Source organism: Poromitra crassiceps (genome assembly GCF_964638095.1).
Source record: "Poromitra crassiceps genome assembly, chromosome: 11".
NCBI classification, from domain to species: domain Eukaryota; kingdom Metazoa; phylum Chordata; class Actinopteri; order Beryciformes; family Melamphaidae; genus Poromitra; species Poromitra crassiceps.
Genome location: NC_139643.1, coordinates 18,688,401 through 18,705,886, shown reverse-complemented (window position 1 = coordinate 18,705,886; position 17,486 = coordinate 18,688,401). Strand labels below are relative to the sequence as shown.

General features: G+C 45.2%; 1 protein-coding gene across 1 annotated transcript in view; it reads right to left on the bottom strand.

Annotated features, from left to right (window-relative positions):
• Positions 1–16,104: 16,104 nt before the first annotated feature.
• The window catches only part of LOC310784675 (zinc fingers and homeoboxes protein 1-like), a 36,588-nt gene continuing 35,206 nt past the window's right edge, over positions 16,105–17,486 (bottom strand). Inside the window, exon 14 of the mRNA XM_083645700.1 lies at positions 16,105–16,672. The gene's annotated coding sequence lies outside the window, so the exon portion shown is untranslated. The remainder of the gene's footprint in view (positions 16,673–17,486) is intronic.

The following is a 17,486-nucleotide window of genomic DNA, read 5'->3' as shown; positions in this document are numbered from 1 at the left end:
ACTAATGATTCAGTGCCTTCCGATGACATCACGCGTCAACTTAACTCAAGTCGACTCGATAACTGTCCAACTAAATGAATGTCTGCAAAACTGTCGTTTTCAGATATATGCGAGATCATGTGCAAAATAAATTAGATCAGCATTGTTTTTTGGTGAAGTGCCCCTTTAAACTTTGCGAGGCAGCTGGATTTGCACGAGATGATGAGATCACGACCAAAATGTTTAATCCTGTTGTAAAGTCGGCATTTTAACATCGGGCGAACGAGGAACGACTCCAACGTTTTGGAGCCAGCCTCAAGTGGCAATTCAAGGTCTACAGATTGTATCACTTGCGCGGCTTCATCTGTCCAACCCCGAGCTTCCAACATGTTGATGGAGGAGGAGGGGTTCAGGGAGCAATGGGGCTGATGGGAAATGTAGTCTTAATGTGGAGAAACACTACAACTGGTGAGACAGAGGAGACCAATCAACTAAAACATGGTGTCATTTATTTATGGTAATTACGGTAAACCAAGGTATTAATTTAACAGCGATACACTGATGTTTACAAATGAAATGCATGGCAGCTTTAAGGGAAATGGGCAGCGATACTGAACGAAGAATAACATTGTACACAACAAGTTGGTTCTGATTTGGTTGTTATTATTCTGCAGTAAATATCATTACGGTAATATAATTTTTGTCATCTTCTGCTTTGGCAATGTATGGAAACTACGGAGCCCCTAAAGTTCTGAAAGGCAATATATATATATTTTTTATATTAATTTGTGCGCACAATATAATAAAGTGTGCGCACAATTTAACTAAAGTGTGCGTGCGCACACTTTAAGTAAAATGTGCGCACAATTTACCTAAAATGTGCGCACACTTTAAGTAAAATGTGCGCACAATTTACCTAAAATGTGCGCACACTTTAAATAGAATACAATAAGCCCTTGTCTAATACAATAAGCCCCTGTCTACATCTGAGAAATCACTTGCCACCTGTCTCTCTCCCTTTCTGTCTCTCATACCGCCTACAGGACGTGCCAGAAGCGCACCACAGGCAGCACCTGGCCTCCATCATTAGATCCCCTGCAATTCCCAATTCTGAACCGATTTCTGTCATTCTTATTGTATTGTATTGTAGCCTAAATATTCTTATTTTTGATACGATAGGATATGATATGATATTTTCATTTATATTGCGCACCCCCAGCCAACTTTTACATTGGTCCGGGGCGCAGCTTGGGGGAAAAAAAAGAAGAAAATAAATTAATAGACAAGACAATGGAGACAGGGAACCAGGCAGACGGAAATACAGAGAACATCAGTACACCTCAGACACACAACACAACAGCAAAGTAACTCAGTGATCATCTAGAGCCAAAAGGTGGGTTTTAAGCAAGGCCTTAAAAGTCTCCTAAGGTGTTGGCAGACTTGATGTTAAAAGGGAGCTTATTCCACAGTGTCGGCAATTTAACTAAAGTGTGCGCACACTTTAATATATTGTGCGCACAAATTAATATCCCCCAAAAAATATTGCCTTTCAGAACTTTAGGGGCTCCGTACAAACTGTTGTGCCAGTGAAACCGCAACGTATGGAAACTGTTGTGCCAGTGACGCAGCAACTGAATTGAAATGAATCGATTTGAACTGAAAGGTAAGAAGACGAGGGCAGACAGAGAGTGAGGAAAATATAGGAAAAAGATAGATGAGGTTTTGATGAATGAGGAGGTGGGTAAAAAAGCGAGAGAGAGAGAGGTTAGAGAAGAGAGAGAGTAGACAGAGAAGAGAGAGGGAGAACACAACGGCGAGGTAAAGCGAGACAGAGCGATAAACAGAATACTAATAGATGAGAGATGTGACTGAACTCGGTGATCTCTCTCACTCTCTCTCTGAGCAAGTTTGGATGGGTTGAGTGGGTTGATACTAGGTTCGGCTAGAGGGACGGGGAAGGGACCTAACTCTGCCTCCTCTGACCCCTAACCTTAACCAATTATCACTCCTTATGCCTAAACGCAACCAATCATCACTCCTCGTGTTCTTCCGGCCAATCCATTCTAGCACTGACCTTATGAGTGTGGCATGTTTGAGGTCCTGACATGCTGTGTGTGTGTTTGTGTGTGTGTCTGATAGAAAGTGTGTGAGAGTGGTTTGTGTGTGGACTACCTCTGGATTGCCGGTTGTGTGTGTGTGTGTGTGTGTGTGTGTGTGTGTGTGTGCAGTGTGCACATACAAACAACATCTCTGACCTACAAAGCAGACAGACTGCGATGCTGATGCTATGCTGCACTGCGCTCTGCATGCCAGCAGCTATACGGGACGCTTAGCGTTATGCTGTTTCCAGTGGGCCTGACTGCAGAATGAGACCAAAGAGAGGTTCAGAGTGCCGCAGGAATGAGTCCTAAAACCTGGAACTAGATTTTTGAAATATAAATGGGATCGCCAAAAATCTATTATTTCAGAAAACGCTTCAAAAGTCATAAAAGTGGTGTTCATTTGTGACGATCATCTTGCTGAACACAAAAGGTATCAATCAGTTTCATACACTTTTGTTAAGTGTTGTTGTTGTTCAGGTGATGTTGTCTGCCCAGCGCTTGGCGGATCCGGATCCGACATACGTGGGCAAGACTGCGAGGACATCTCTTGGCCTCCAGAAAAAACCCTGAGCACCTCAGGATCCAGCCTCTCCTCCAGCTGTGCCTGCTCCAAGGTCACCAGGGCTGGATCGGCGCCATGGTCCAGGAGCAGCTGGACGAAGGCTTTGTCACACCTGCGCCACAGCACCTCAGGCAGCAGGCGAGAAGCTACATCACGGGTCAGAACGCCAGTGACCTGGAGCAGCAGGCAGAAGCAGTCCAGGTGGTGGGAGACGGCGCTGATGTAGAAGAGGAGAGTGCGCGAGGTGATCACTGTCCATGTCAACAATAGCACGGAACCAGATGAGTTCCTGCAGTAGTATGTCCAGCCTTCTCGCCTGGGCAGCCCAGTAGACCAGTGTGACTGTGGTACGCTTCCATCGCTTCCAGGAGGATCCAGATGCAGTCCAGGTGACCGAAGAGCACGGCCCAGTCGAGAGGCGTATAGTCATCCTCATTAGCTAGGTCTACCTGGGCTCCCTGGGTGATCACTGATCAGGTAGGCCACGCAGGCAGCATGACTCTGCCTGGCTGTGAGCAACAGAGGGGTGCCCCCACCCCCACAGCACTTATTGATCTGCCTTATGAAGCGGTCTTTCTGTAGCAGGGCCCTCAGTTTGTCCAGGTCTCCTGCTGCAGCAGAGGGCAACCTTACTTTAGGCTTGTTTGAGATGACTAGCGTGACCTGCTAGCCTAGCTGAAAAATAGACGAGTGCAGTCAGGCAAGGAATCAACAAGCCACACTCCCATTGTGTTGCCAGATACAGCTGATGGTTTCCAGCCCAAAGGCTGTTCAAAAACCACCCAAGCCCATTTCCCCCCCGCACAATGCAACCCCCAACAACCCATTTTCCACCAGATCTGGCAACACTGCTCCCGACTACACACACTGCTCTCAGAAGACGTGCATCGTCTGCCAGTGATATGCACATTGACAGTTGGTTCAGTTGGCATTTTCCAAGTGGAAAACAATTCAAATAAAAAATAATCTTGTCCCTATGAAGAAACACAAAGAAATTTAAGACCTTTGTAAACTAAATTCAATACTTTTAAGGCCTTATTTTGAGAATATTAAATTCAATGCTTTTTTAAGACCCCGCGGCTACCCTGTCTAACAACACAACTGCAGTGCAAGTTTGTTAAGAGAAATTAATCAACTACAGGAAACCAGGCCCAAATGCCAGGGATCCTGGGTAGGAGGAGGCAGGTGATGACAGCTGATAGCCAGCAGATGCCTGCTTGGAATGAAGTGAGGGGAACTTTCAGTCCAGACAGGTGAAATGTGCAAAGAAGTTACATTACAGCAGAGAGCAGAGAAGTACCATTTGTTTTGACTCCACAACTCTAACCTGCCCGGATTACACATGGATCGATGTCAAAACTATGTCCAATAAACAAGCTGTTTGTTGAGTCATGTGACTTTTGTTTACAAGCTCTTGTGATTGGTCAGTGCGAACTGCGAACCTAAACGGACCCAAATACAAAAATGGGACAGTCAACTTTTCCACTCTGCTACTGTACAGCCCAAAGAAAACAAACTGAAAGTGTTTTCACACTAAAGAGAGGCAGAGGAAGGAACAGGGAGAGAGAGGTCAGCCAGCCAATCGGTCAGTTAATCAACCAGTCAGTCAGTCAATGTGATTTAAAAACACGATTTCAGACGGACAAGCCCGTCTTTATTGTCACACGATTACACATCAACACATGCACGGATGGCCACAAACACACACATGCTGACGGTGGCCGGTGAAATTTGTCCTCTGCATTTAACCCATCCTGGCTTGTCCTTTCCTCCGGGGGGCAGGCCAGGAGCAGTGGTCGCTTTTCTCGTACAGCGCCCGGGGACCAACTTCGGATGTTGTCGTCACTGGTCGGATGACGATGACGATCTGATCTTCTGCATGTTTTTAATGGGGGGGGGGGGGGGGGGGTTATATACGGAGGAACCCCCCTGGGGGAGCACGGGGAGAACATGCAAACTCCAATGAACCAGACACAGCCAATCAGTCTGTTAGTCATTTAATCAACCAGTCAGTCAGTGTGTACATCAACTGGCTGACTGCTCCGTTGTATTTGTGGAGATAAAAGTGTTGTTTGAAGCTGAAATAGAGCCAAAGTCACACCCATGTCCGCATGTGCACCAAGATATTTCATCTGCCATTTATTTTCCCATAGACATTTCGGAATCGTAACATGCTTATAGTTAAGACTGTCCCCTCACTGACCTTTCCATCTCCATTGACAACACTACCGTGTTTCCCTCTCAAACAGCTAAGAACCTTGGAGTGATCCTCGACAATCAGCTGTCCAACTCAGCCTACATCGCAGCAACTGCCTGCTCTTGTAGGTTCTCCCTGTACAACATCCGCAAAATCCGTCCGTTTCTCACAAGGGAAGCGACACAACTCCTGGTCCAGGCACTTGTCATCTCTCATCTGGACTACTGCAATGTTCTTCTGGCTGGGCTACCTGCTGTAGCCATCCGACCGCTTCAGCTCATTCAGAACGCTGCAGCCCATCTGGTATTCAACCAACCCAAATTCTCTCATGTCACTCCCCTCTTCCGGGACCTTCACTGGCTTCCCATCTCGGCACGCATTCAATTCAAGACACTGGTACTGGCCTACAGGGCAGTACACCAGACAGCCCCTCGGTACTTGCAATCTATGGTCAGGCTCCAAATCTCTCACGGTTCCCTTCGCTCCTCCACCAGCACAGGACGCCTCGCCCCTCCTTCACTACGGGGGCTCAAAAGTCGCTCATCCCGTTCGCGACTCTTCTCGTCCCTGGCACCTCAATGGTGGAATGAGCTTCCACCTTCGGTCAGGACGGCCGAGTCACTGCCGATCTTTCGGAAAAGACTAAAGACACACCTTTTCAGGCTCCATCTGGGCCCTTCTTGATCTAACTTCTTTCTCTCTGTAAAAAAAAAAAAAAAAAAAAACTAACCTTAACTTGTACCACTGTTCCTTCAGAAGTTGTAGTTATCATAGACTGTGTTACATAGTGGATTGCTCTATTGCTGACAAAAATGTGTTATTGTAAGTATCTTTGGATAAAAGCGTCTGCCAAATGACGTAATGTAATATAGTATATCATTCTCTGAGGTGGTGAGCTGATGGTGAGTTTGAGTGCATGCGAACAGAGATGGTAGAGTATATCATTCTCTGAGGAGGCTTTTCCAGGACGTTCAGTCACGCGGTGGCGACAGCGAGCACGTGGCGTCCGGAGCAAGGGGCTTGCCCACACAAATGTGAGCGTGCAGCAGCTAGGCCATAGAGGGCCGCACAATTAATCTGGATATTAATCGTGATCAATATTTTGGCTTTCCACAATCAAGAAAACAAGAAAATCTAGATCAAACATGCTGGATTGCTGGTTGCGCTCGTTTTGTCTTGTGTTGTAAATCCAGTGCACCCCTTTCCCTCACAGTGGTGCGCTCTGCCTCCCTCCTCCAAAACCCAAACAGGCTGTGTGTGTGTGTGTGTGTGTGTGTGTGTGTGTGTGTGTGTGTAGTTTCAGCTGGACTCCAGAACAGAGAGCCGTGTGTTTGTCCGTTTATTTTTAAACTTTTTTTTTCTTCCAATAACTGCATGATGTTCCCAGACTCTAAGACTCATCGTGTTCAATAATTGTGATCTCAATATTGATCCAAATAATAGTGATTATCATTTTGACCATAATCGTGCAGCCCTAGCAGGCCTTGTGCGGCTACATGATGGCGTATCCTGAATCGACCTCAGAGGCTGGATTTACATCAGATCACTCACACACACACGCACGCACGCACGCACGCACGCACGCACGCACGCACACACACACACACACACACACACACACACACACACACACACACGTGACCCACATCCAGTGCCGCGTGTTAGAGAGCGTGATATAAATAGACATGTTCCGGGGTCGCGTACGGGGGGAAGAACAGATTTTCCTCTCCTTGTTTAAATCAGTTTCTATCTGCAGCCGTTCACTCACAGTGCTCTCAAACCTCCCCAAGTCTGTTCCCCCCTCTCACACAGGAAGCCTGTTCCCTCTCACACAGGAAATGACTTTTTTTCTCTTCCCCTGACCAGGGCCGGTTCCAGAACAAGATGACTAGGGGCGCATCCTAGATAGGAAGGGGTGCAGATGCCCGGCCAAAGGCCGGGCCCACGAAAAATTTGACATGTTATTTTACTAAAAATAATGCATTTGACCATCATTTCAAGTAGAATGATACCACCCAAGCAAGAATATTTCAAGTGTTTCAAGTGCTTTACTGAAATATTTGGACCATATAATGATAATACAATTATCTCAACCTTAAAAGGTTACATATAGGTGCCAAAAAGCCATAAAATCACATCAAAGAACAAAGAAAAACAACAACTATAATTCAAGTTTAAACAGTAAGTGTGCAGCTGTAGCATTTATTTAATTTTTTTTTTTTTTTTTTACTTTTCAACTGAGCATGCAGACAATTAAAATAAGGGTGCAATGCATGCTTTTGCACCCCCGTAGAACCGGGCCTGCCCCTGACACACATCCAGCTGCCTCACAAGGTTAAGATACAAAAGATAAGGTGAGGAACAGTCACTAGAAACTCACTATTCAATCTCACAATCGCACTATAATTCCTATAGAACTCCCAGTCTGCTGGAACAAATCACTTTCACTCTAAGTCAGTGGTCTTCAACCGCAGGGCTCCGTAAACTCCTAGGATAAGGATAGGACAAGCAAAAACAATTCCATATTTCGATCTCTGTGCACGTCCAAGACAAGACCACGGCTGGACACTCGGTGTCAGAGCACTCGGCACTGCCAGCTGCACCCACACACACACGGACACACTAACTACCCCGCTACATTATTTATTTAAAAGCACACAAATTATTTTAAACTCAGCATAAATGAACACCATGAAAATATTGATTATACAAATTTCCATGACTTTTCCAAAACTTTGGGGGGTTTTCCCCCCATGACTTTTCCAAAACCTGCAAATTGTATTTTAAATTTCCATGACTTTTCCAGGTTTTCCATGACCGTACGAACCCTGAATGCAACACATTTGTATTTATGTAGGGGATCCCTGCTCGGGTTTCTCCATCAACACAGGGGTCCTTGGGCTGAAGAAACTCTAAATCATTTACACAAACACAAGATCTCAAGTCAGGACTTTAGAATCCTTTTCAAGTCAGAGTCAAGTCCTGAGTCACCAGAACCCAAGTCAGGTCAAGTGGAGTCAAGTCTCAAGCAATTAAAAGTGTGGCAGGAGTCCAAGTGGGTCTGCTGGTCTGCTGGTCTGCTGCATGATGTATGAATGGGCTGTGAGAGTCTCTTCTGCATGGCTAACTGCCTCTCGCTGTGTGTGACCTGTGTGTGTGTGTGTGTGTGTGTGTGTGCATGGCTAACTGCCTCTCGCTGTGTGTGACCTGTGTGTGTGTGTGTTTGTGTGTGTGTGTGAGACCTGTGTGTGTGTGTGTGTGTTTGTGTGTGTATGTGTGTGTGAGACCTGTGTGTGTGTGTGTGTGAGACCTGTGTGTGTGTGTGTGTGTGACGTGTGTGTGTGTATGTGTGTCTGTGTGTGTGAGACGTGTATATGTGTGTATGTGTGTGTGTGTGTGTGTGTGGAAGAGGCTAACTGCCTCTTGTAACTGATCTCCACTGCATCTCGTACACACGATCCCTCCTGCAGTGTTGTGTGTCTGATCTAATGGCATCTAATGCGTCTGATTGTCTCAGATTTAACAATTTATGAATGAAGGCTTCTTTTTCCTCTCTGTATTTTGGGCAGCGATATAATTACCGGATCGTTTTGTCAAGCGAGGGCTCGAGTTGCCAGCGATCCTTTTAAAAAGTATTTATTTTTAATTTGGTAGCTGTCACGTCGGATACACCACTCCTCATCTAACCTCTCTGATAACACCTCCTCCAGTCTTCTGTTAGATGTCAGAGAGCTTCAGTTCTCCTAACCTCTCTGATAACACCTCCTCCGGTCTTCTGTTAGCTGTCAGAGAGCTTCAGTTCTCCTAACCTCTCTGATAACACCTCCTCCGGTCTTCTGTTAGCTGTCAGAGAGCTTCAGTTCTCCTAACCTCTCTGATAACACCTCCTCCGGTCTTCTGTTAGCTGTCAGAGAGCTTCAGTTCTCCTAACCTCTCTGATAACACCTCCTCCGGTCTTCTGTTAGCTGTCAGAGAGCTTCAGTTCTCCTAACCTCTCTGATAACACCTCCTCCGGTCTTCTGTTAGCTGTCAGAGAGCTTCAGTTCTCCTAACCTCTCTGATAACACCTCCTCCAGTCTTCTGTTAGCTGTCAGAGAGCTTCAGTTCTCCTAACCTCTCTGATAACACCTCCTCCAGTCTTCTGTTAGCTGTCAGAGAGCTTCAGTTCTCCTAACCTCTCTGATAACACCTCCTTCGGTCTTCTGTTAGCTGTCAGAGAGCTTCAGTTCTCCTAACCTCTCTGATAACACCTCCTCCAGTCTTCTGTTAGCTGTCAGAGAGCTTCAGTTCTCCTAACCTCTCTGATAACACCTCCTCCAGTCTTCTGTTAGCTGTCAGAGAGCTTCAGTTCTCCTAACCTCTCTGATAACACCTCCTCCGGTCTTCTGTTAGCTGTCAGAGAGCTTCAGTTCTCCTAACCTCTCTGATAACACCTCCTCCAGTCTTCTGTTAGCTGTCAGAGAGCTTCAGTTCTCCTAACCTCTCTGATAACACCTCCTCCAGTCTTCTGTTAGCTGTCAGAGAGCTTCAGTTCTCCTAACCTCTCTGATAACACCTCCTCCGGTCTTCTGTTAGCTGTCAGAGAGCTTCAGTTCTCCTAACCTCTCTGATAACACCTCCTCCAGTCTTCTGTTAGCTGTCAGAGAGCTTCAGATCTCCATAACCTCTCTGATAACACCTCCTCCAGTCTTCTGTTAGCTGTCAGAGAGCTTCAGTGCTCCTAACCTCTCTGATAACACCTCCTCCAGTCTTCTGTTAGCTGTCAGAGAGCTTCAGTTCTCCTAACCTCTCTGATAACACCTCCTCCGGTCTTCTGTTAGCTGTCAGAGAGCTTCAGTTCTCCTCCTCTGTTTGCTAACATGAGAGTAAATAATTCACCGCTGTCGGGCGAAAAGTGGCTTGGCTGTTTTTTCGAAAACGTTTACACGGTGGATTTCTGCGCCGAATCGAGCGCCTTGTTTCATTTGGTAAGAAACACGTGGCGGGATAGAAACCTTCTTTTGTTCCTTCCTAAAAAGGGAAAGGAGTGAGATATCACTGTGCAGCTGTGCTCTCTGTCCTCTGCTATAGATGAAGCAGCTCTCCTCTCCTCTCCTCTGCTCTGTGCTAATCCCTAGAACATGGGAACAGCCCCCATACGCAATAATGGATGCCGTGTCAGATGATGCTGACTGATTGGATGGTCTGTCTGGCTGGCCGGCCGGCCGCAGTGTCCTCAGGAGACCCTGCAGCCTGTCTGTGGACAGATCAGTGTCCTCAGGAGACCCTGCAGCCTGTCTGTGGACAGATCAGTGTCCTCAGGAGACCCTGCAGCCTGTCTGTGGACAGATCAGTGTCCTCAGGAGACCCTGCAGCCTGTCTGTGGACAGATCAGTGTCCTCAGGAGACCCTGCAGCCTGTCTGTGGACAGATCAGTGTCCTCAGGAGACCCTGCAGGCTGTCTGTGGACAGATCAGTGTCCTCAGGAGACCCTGCAGCCTGTCTGTGGACAGATCTTATAGTATCCAAACCACTTTTGTTTGAAGCCGCGGTTGGACGTCGTGGCTCGTCTGACCCCATCGTTTCATCATGGAAATGAATGAATGAACTAGAGACGTTGTGATGGGATCACACCAGCCGCGACGCCCGCGTCTCAAAACGAACGTGGGCCAGGACCACACCCATTTTGCTCGGACCACACCCATTTACGAACCTTCGAAAATGGAAATGCCTTCATGTTAATGTTAACCTCACACCTGTAAAGTTTCGTGAATGCATCTTGCACGGTTTTGATGCTATCGCACTGACTAATTCTGTCCACAGACAGACAGGCAGACAGACAGACAGACAGACACATGGCAAAATACTCTAAACGGCTTCTGTGGAAGTTCTGCTACAATAGGTGTCTCCAGGACCACCCACACACACACACACGCACACACACACAGTGAAAACAATAGCATGGCGGCTGGTAATGAATGAATGAATGGATTAACTGCAGGAACAATGACAGGATGAATGGCTGTGCTCACTGCAGTAGTTATGTAGGCCGACGCAGTGAGCGGGCACGAGCTGCACACACATGGGAGGGGGGGGAGAGAGAGAGAGAGTGAGAGGAAAGAGGGAGGGGAGAGAGAGGGGGTAATGGGGGAAAGAGAGAGTATAGGAGGAGAGCGAGAAAGGGAAAGAGAGGGAGAGAGAGGTATAGGAGGAGAAAGGGAAAGAGGGAGAGAGAGGTATAGGAGGAAAGAGAGAGGGAAAGAGGGAGGGGGAGAGAGAGGGGGGGGAGGTGGGTATAGGGGGAAAGAGAGGGAGGAAGAGAGAGGGGTATAGGAGAGAGAGAGCAGAAGAGAGGGAGAGAGAGGTATAGGAGGAGAGAGGGAGGGGGAGATAGAGAGGGGGTGTAGGTGGAAAGAGAGAAAGGGAAAGAGGGAGAGAGAGGGGGAAGAGAGAGGGAGGGAGGGGTGGGTATAGGAATAAAGGAGGAGGATGGAGAGGGAGGGCTGAAGAGAGGGGAGTTGTCCTCAGAATGACCCACACAGCACCAGACAGACGAGCGAGCGAGGCCGCCTCTCTCTCTCTCTCCTCACTCGCTCTCTGCTGCGTAATCGGCTGAAAAAGGGAGGGAAAAAAGCCTGCTGCCAAGCGAGAGAGAGATAGCAAAAGACAGAGAGAGAGAGAGAGAGAGAAGAGACAGATAGGAAAAGACAGAGAGATAGGGAAAGAGAGACTAGTCTGCACCGGCATGCCATATACACTCTTATATACACACACACACACACACACACACACACACACACACAGTGTCGGTACTGTGTGTGTAAGTAGGTCAGTAGTGAAAGGGTCTGTGCTGTCCTCACATGGCCTCACACCACTCCTGTCTACTCTCATTTTCTCTTCCTCATCCTTTCTTTTCCCCTCCTCCTCCTCCTCCTTCTCCTCCCCTCATCTCTCTCTCTCTGCTCTGATTAGTAAAGCGAACAGGCCCCGCCCCCCTGGTTCAAACGGTTAACTCTTAGGTCACCAGCAGTGTTGTAGTCAAGTCTCCAAATCTCAAGTCCAAGTCCAGTCTCCAGTCTCCGAGACCAAGTCGCCAAAAGAAGAGTCCGAGTTGAGTTGAGTCCAACTCGAGTACGAGTTGAGTCCGGAGTTCACAAAATGTAATAATGTCATGATATTAATATAGCTATCAATATCTTATGCCAAATGATTAGGGCCCGTTCCCCAAAAAAAGAGACTTTATCAATTAATGAGTCCGAGTCTTCGTCTCCAACTTCCGAGTCTCCAAAGTCGAGCCACAACTCGTGAAAATGAGTCCAGACTCGACCACACTGCTGCCTTGTTGTCATATTATTTAGCTGGTTTGCCAAGTGTTCAGAAAAGGGCCGTCGCCAAACCCGTCCTGGTGTTTAATTTGTGTTTTGGAGGAAGACCCAGCGCCTCGATCAGAAAGTGGCAGAGCATCTTATGAACAGGGCATAAATCAGCCTTTCCCCTCGTTGTCCAATTAAGAATATTGCAAAGAGAGAGAGAGAGAGACAGAGACGGAGAGACAGACAAGAGAGAGACATACAGAGACAGAGAGAGACAAAGACAGAGAGAGACAGAGAGAGACAGACAGAGAGAGAGGGACAGACACAGAGAGAGAGAAAGACAGAGAAAGACAGAGAGAGACAGACAGAGACAAACAGAGAGAGAGACAGAGAGGCTTTTCATTTGCAGAGAGTGAACTTCCAGGAAAGCTCAATAATGCTCAGATCCGTGAACAAATGCTGTATTACCTAACCCGACCCAGCTTGACATGATTTACAGTAGGAGGCAGGGAGGCGGTGTCCAGGCACACAGCGCCATCTGCTGACGGGAAGGCGCATAACTTGGCACCGGGCAAAAGAAGGCTCAAATACCCCTTCTTCCTCCTCCCCAACATGGCTCCCAAAAACACACACACAGCTCCTCTGAGTGCCAGTGTGATTTCTGTGGTGTCCCGCCGGCAGTGTTGGGGTAACGCATTTCTGTAATCACATTACATTTCTGTAATCACATTACATTTGTCTCTAACGAGCAGTGTAACACGTTAGGCTTCCCCAAAAAAAATCCTAAAATAAAAAGCAGCTTCAAAGTTGGACAAAGTAAGCTAGTTCTGCTCGTCACCATAACTTTATGAGCTTGAAAACTACAAACATTCAAATTTCACAATGATCTTTACACAGAATGAAAGCCAATGCTTTATTTGACTAAAATCTGATGAAACCCCAAAATAGCCCAAATCAATATTTTCTCATAAAATCATGTTTCTACACAAACGGGTCTATGCTACATGTGACTGATTTTGTCAGAGCAGGTCACAATTATGTCAATGCAATGTAATCGCAATATGATTTTTTTTTTACTACATATTACTAGACAAATTATGTATTTTTAGTAAAAAAATAAAAAGATCGAACAAGTCACCCTCCCCCTTTCAAGTCTCTTTTAAAAACACACCTATATCATCAAGCCATTTTGTGAGTCTGTTCCCATTTTTGAATCATCTTTGTCTTTTATTTCCATTTTAAGCTGTTTTCCTTTATCTTACAGTACTTTGTTTTTACTTGTGACACTGAATCTTCCTTGTATATGAAATGTGCTACAGAAATCATGTTTGCCTTTTAACTTTTCACTGAGTATCGAACAATGACACAACAGGTTAGTCTAAATTGAACAGACAGATGTGTTGATGTAATGTGTCTTGATCACAGTACATGTGTTCAATCCCCGTTAACGTATCGATAGCTTAATTGACGTGAAACTGACATGGGTCTAGAAAAGAAAAGGCGTCTCTGAATCCAAACTGTTTTTAAGTGTTTATTTATTTTTTTGCTTGCAGACCAAAAAGAAGATATCCATGAAAGTCCAGATATAATAAATAAATTAACTACTAAAAACTGTTGGCTATTAAAGCAATTTAAGAATGGCAGAAAGGCTTACTTTGCAAAAAAAAACAATTACAGAGCTTGTATCAGAGATCCTGCGTCGCAGGCGAAATCATCCAAAAACCAAAATCAAAAACAAGTTGATTTGACAGTTTGCACCCGCTCGGCTGATTGTTCTTTGATGAATATCATTGCATATAGAAATCATAAGCATAGTCCTACATGGTACAGAAAACACACAAGGATAGAGAGAGCACAGAAAACAGAAAAAAAAAACTTTTTTCTTCCGTTCCCCTCCACATAAGAAAAGTTAAAAGGTTCCCATGGGAACCGAGCCAAGCGCTTGTGGTTTCTTGTCCCTAAAATATTGTCTGTTATTTCTGCGGAACACCTGAAAAATATTGTTTACCAGTACACCCGTATTTGAGGAGAAAACGCACCAATAACTACGCCTTTTTTTGCCTTTAAAGTGAATCACTTTGGTGGCGAGGAGAGAAAACAAACGCCATCTGAAAGACATAATTATTATTGTGTTATTTGTTGACCTATTTTTCATGCATACAGTATTGTCTTCTGTAGAAAAAGAAAATCTGTCGTTAAAACCTTTCCAACTCACTCTGTAGCTTAACTGACTGAGGTAAAGTTGCCTGTTTCCTGAAGTAGCGCACACATGCTGCTTTCATTTGGAAGGGACACACAGCAGGGTTTGGGTTCGCTCGCTTTCAACTCCCGGACAAACTCATCCGCTTCACTCTGACCGTGCGTTCACAGTTCACACCAAGGCGGGGGCGGGGGGGGGGGGGGATCGCAACATTCGCGGCACGAAAATTCGTGACACTCGCCTCATTCCCGGGGCGAAATCCCATTTACTCGCGCGTTTGCATCGACTTTGTATGTCATCTTTTTTTCCGTGAATTTGCAAAAATCGCCCAAGTGTGAACGCCCAGTGGGAGACTGATCCCAAAGCAGAGAGGCATTTTAGCAATTTAACTTACGGCGGACACACCACCACCACCGCCATCGGGATCTAACCCGTGACCTTTGGATTACGGGGCAGTCAGTCTAACCTCTGCACCACCTAACCGCCAGAACAGAACACTTCGTTTTATTTTTTTTAAACGGAGCGTTCATTTAGTGTTTGTTTTTGCAAGGCTGGAAGTTCAAGGAAAAACCCTCCCTCAGTCCCTCTTACACTGTTGTACATTAATTTGTTGATACAATTTGTCAATTCATTGAAGCAGTTATTTAGTAATTTTAGTGAGTTTACTTTTTTTGGTGAATCCACTTTCCCTCAACCTGTCTGTTGGTTTCCTGCATTTCCCAGAATGTTTTTACACAGCGCCCATAAAAGAGGTGTTCGAAATTGTTGCTTTCAGTCAAAAGGTAATCATATGTTTCTATACATTGCCAGCTAGTTTGTGAACACGGGGGTGTGGCTATGAGAGCAGCCACACCGGCGGCTCTAAACAAAAGCCAAAACCTGACGTTTACCAACGATGTTTTACTTCCTGAACATTTTCCCATCTCAAACTCCAGCTGCTGGAAACATCTGGACGTAACCTCAACTCGTCTACGATTGGCTGGCTATCCACCAAGCAGAAAAAGACTGCACCAATAGACAGTTTCAACTCCACAACATAAACATTCTCAATTGCCCGCAGCTTTACTTCCTGTTGCAGTGTTTGCTAGTACAATAGCCGACAGGACATAAGCTAGGTTCCAAACTGTTGCCTAGCAACACAATTCCGTGGCAACAGCCTCTAGCTGTTTGTAACAGTGTTCAAGTGTTTAGGGTGGATTTTTCCTCTGAGGACTTTGGGCACATGGGCTGCTGTTTTTCATATCGACTCCATTAATTCCCAGTTAAAACTCTGGTTATTGAGAGCAAATATATTTAGCAATATTCCAGTCTGAAAAACTACACCTGGACTGATAAGCTTATCGAACATCCTTCTGTGATTGGGTGATTTTTGTAAATATAGGATACAGAGGTAAACTCACATAGCCTACTGATTGACTGAATTGATGCCATTGAAATTGAATGGACCCAAACACCTGCGAACAGAAATTATCACCATGTAAAAAAAAAAAAAAAAGATAATAGCATAATAGTACAATGGATTTTATCCCCATTATATTTTGTTAGGATAAAAAAAAAAAGTAAAAACGTCAGAGCGTAAATTGACTCCAGCACTTATTTTCTTTTTTGGATTTGAAACAAAAACTAGAAACAGAATGGCACTGATTTAATAAGTCACCTATTCACCAAAAACAGTTTTAAAAACCATTTCTCTCACAACACCAAAAAACGCTTTAGATATTGGATTCGGGGATTCATAGTTTTCCCTGGAGAAAATGAAGGTTGGTTCCTCCTTTCTTTTGAAAAAGTTGTTTATTCTACGAGAAAACGACGAGGTCTCACCTCTTAGAAATGTATTGGTTTGTTTTTCTTTTTCTTTATACAAAGTATCAAGGTTTACCGTAAAACATCCATTTTGTAAGAAAAGTTACACAAAAGGCCAAAATAAAAGTCCGGTCATTTTCACCAAAATAAAAGCCTTGCCGTGTTTGCAGACTGCTGACTCTCCCCTTGCAGATGGTGTTTAATTTGGCGAAAGGTGTTTTGTTTTAGTCGTCCTGCAGGTCAGTTTGTCTGCTTGGTCCCCACAGTCCAACAGCCACAACTGTCTTTGTCTTGTTCTTGGCTTCCATACACCAGTGCTTCTCAAATGTGTTTTTTTGCATCAGGACCCAAAGATTTCTCCTCGACCCTCAAACGTGACTGAACACAGAAAGACATGCTCTACCTAAACTCTTTTGGTCTGAACCCCTGTCCGAGCCTCTTGCGACCCACCTTTGGGTCCCGAGCCGCCAGCTGAGAAACACTGACGTATTTACTGTCCTTCATGTCCGCTCCACGGTGGGGGAAGCAACACTTCATCTGTGGAATGAAAGAAGAGATAAGAGATCAAATCACAAGGAAAACAAGACCTCAAAAAACATGAGAGAGAAACATCAGCAGACTTCAGCCAGCTCAACCGTTCTCACGTCGTTACTGACCGAACCCGATACTGCAGAGGTTCTCCTCACTCCCGTATAGGGATGTTGAAGTTAAATTCAATACCTTTTGAGACCTTTTTCAAGACCTCAACGCCACTTTCGTCACATCAACGATAGGCGTGTAAATCACAAGTTTCATCACGATACAATATTATATCGATTCTTTGGACGACGATACGATATTTTCCGATATCACAAAGTCGGCCACGATACGATATCGATTCAATTCAGCGGTCTGCGATCGATATAGGACAATATCATTATGCTCATTTAACACCATCAGCACAAGAGCTACAACATTTACTACCTCTCAAATGGCAATTAAGACTTTTTAAGACATTTTAAGGGTCTTAATTTTCCCTAAATTGATTGATCAAACTTTTAATACTTTTCAAGACCCCACGGATACCCTGTAGTAGTCTCCAAACTGGGGCCGTGGAGATACTACAGGGGGTACTTGAGAGAAAGAGGAAAACGAGTAAAAAAATAAGTAAGAATAAATCATGAAAATAAATGAAACATTAAAATAATTCTGCTCAGGAGGCACTAATTGCAACTCTTTCACTCCATTTCTTATTTTGGAAAGTTATATTCTTCAAAAGGTGGGTTATCATTCATTTACTGCATCATTATGCTATAGTCTTCTAAGCAAAATGTTGTAGTCAGGTAAAGGGGGTAGGCTACTTGGATTCAGA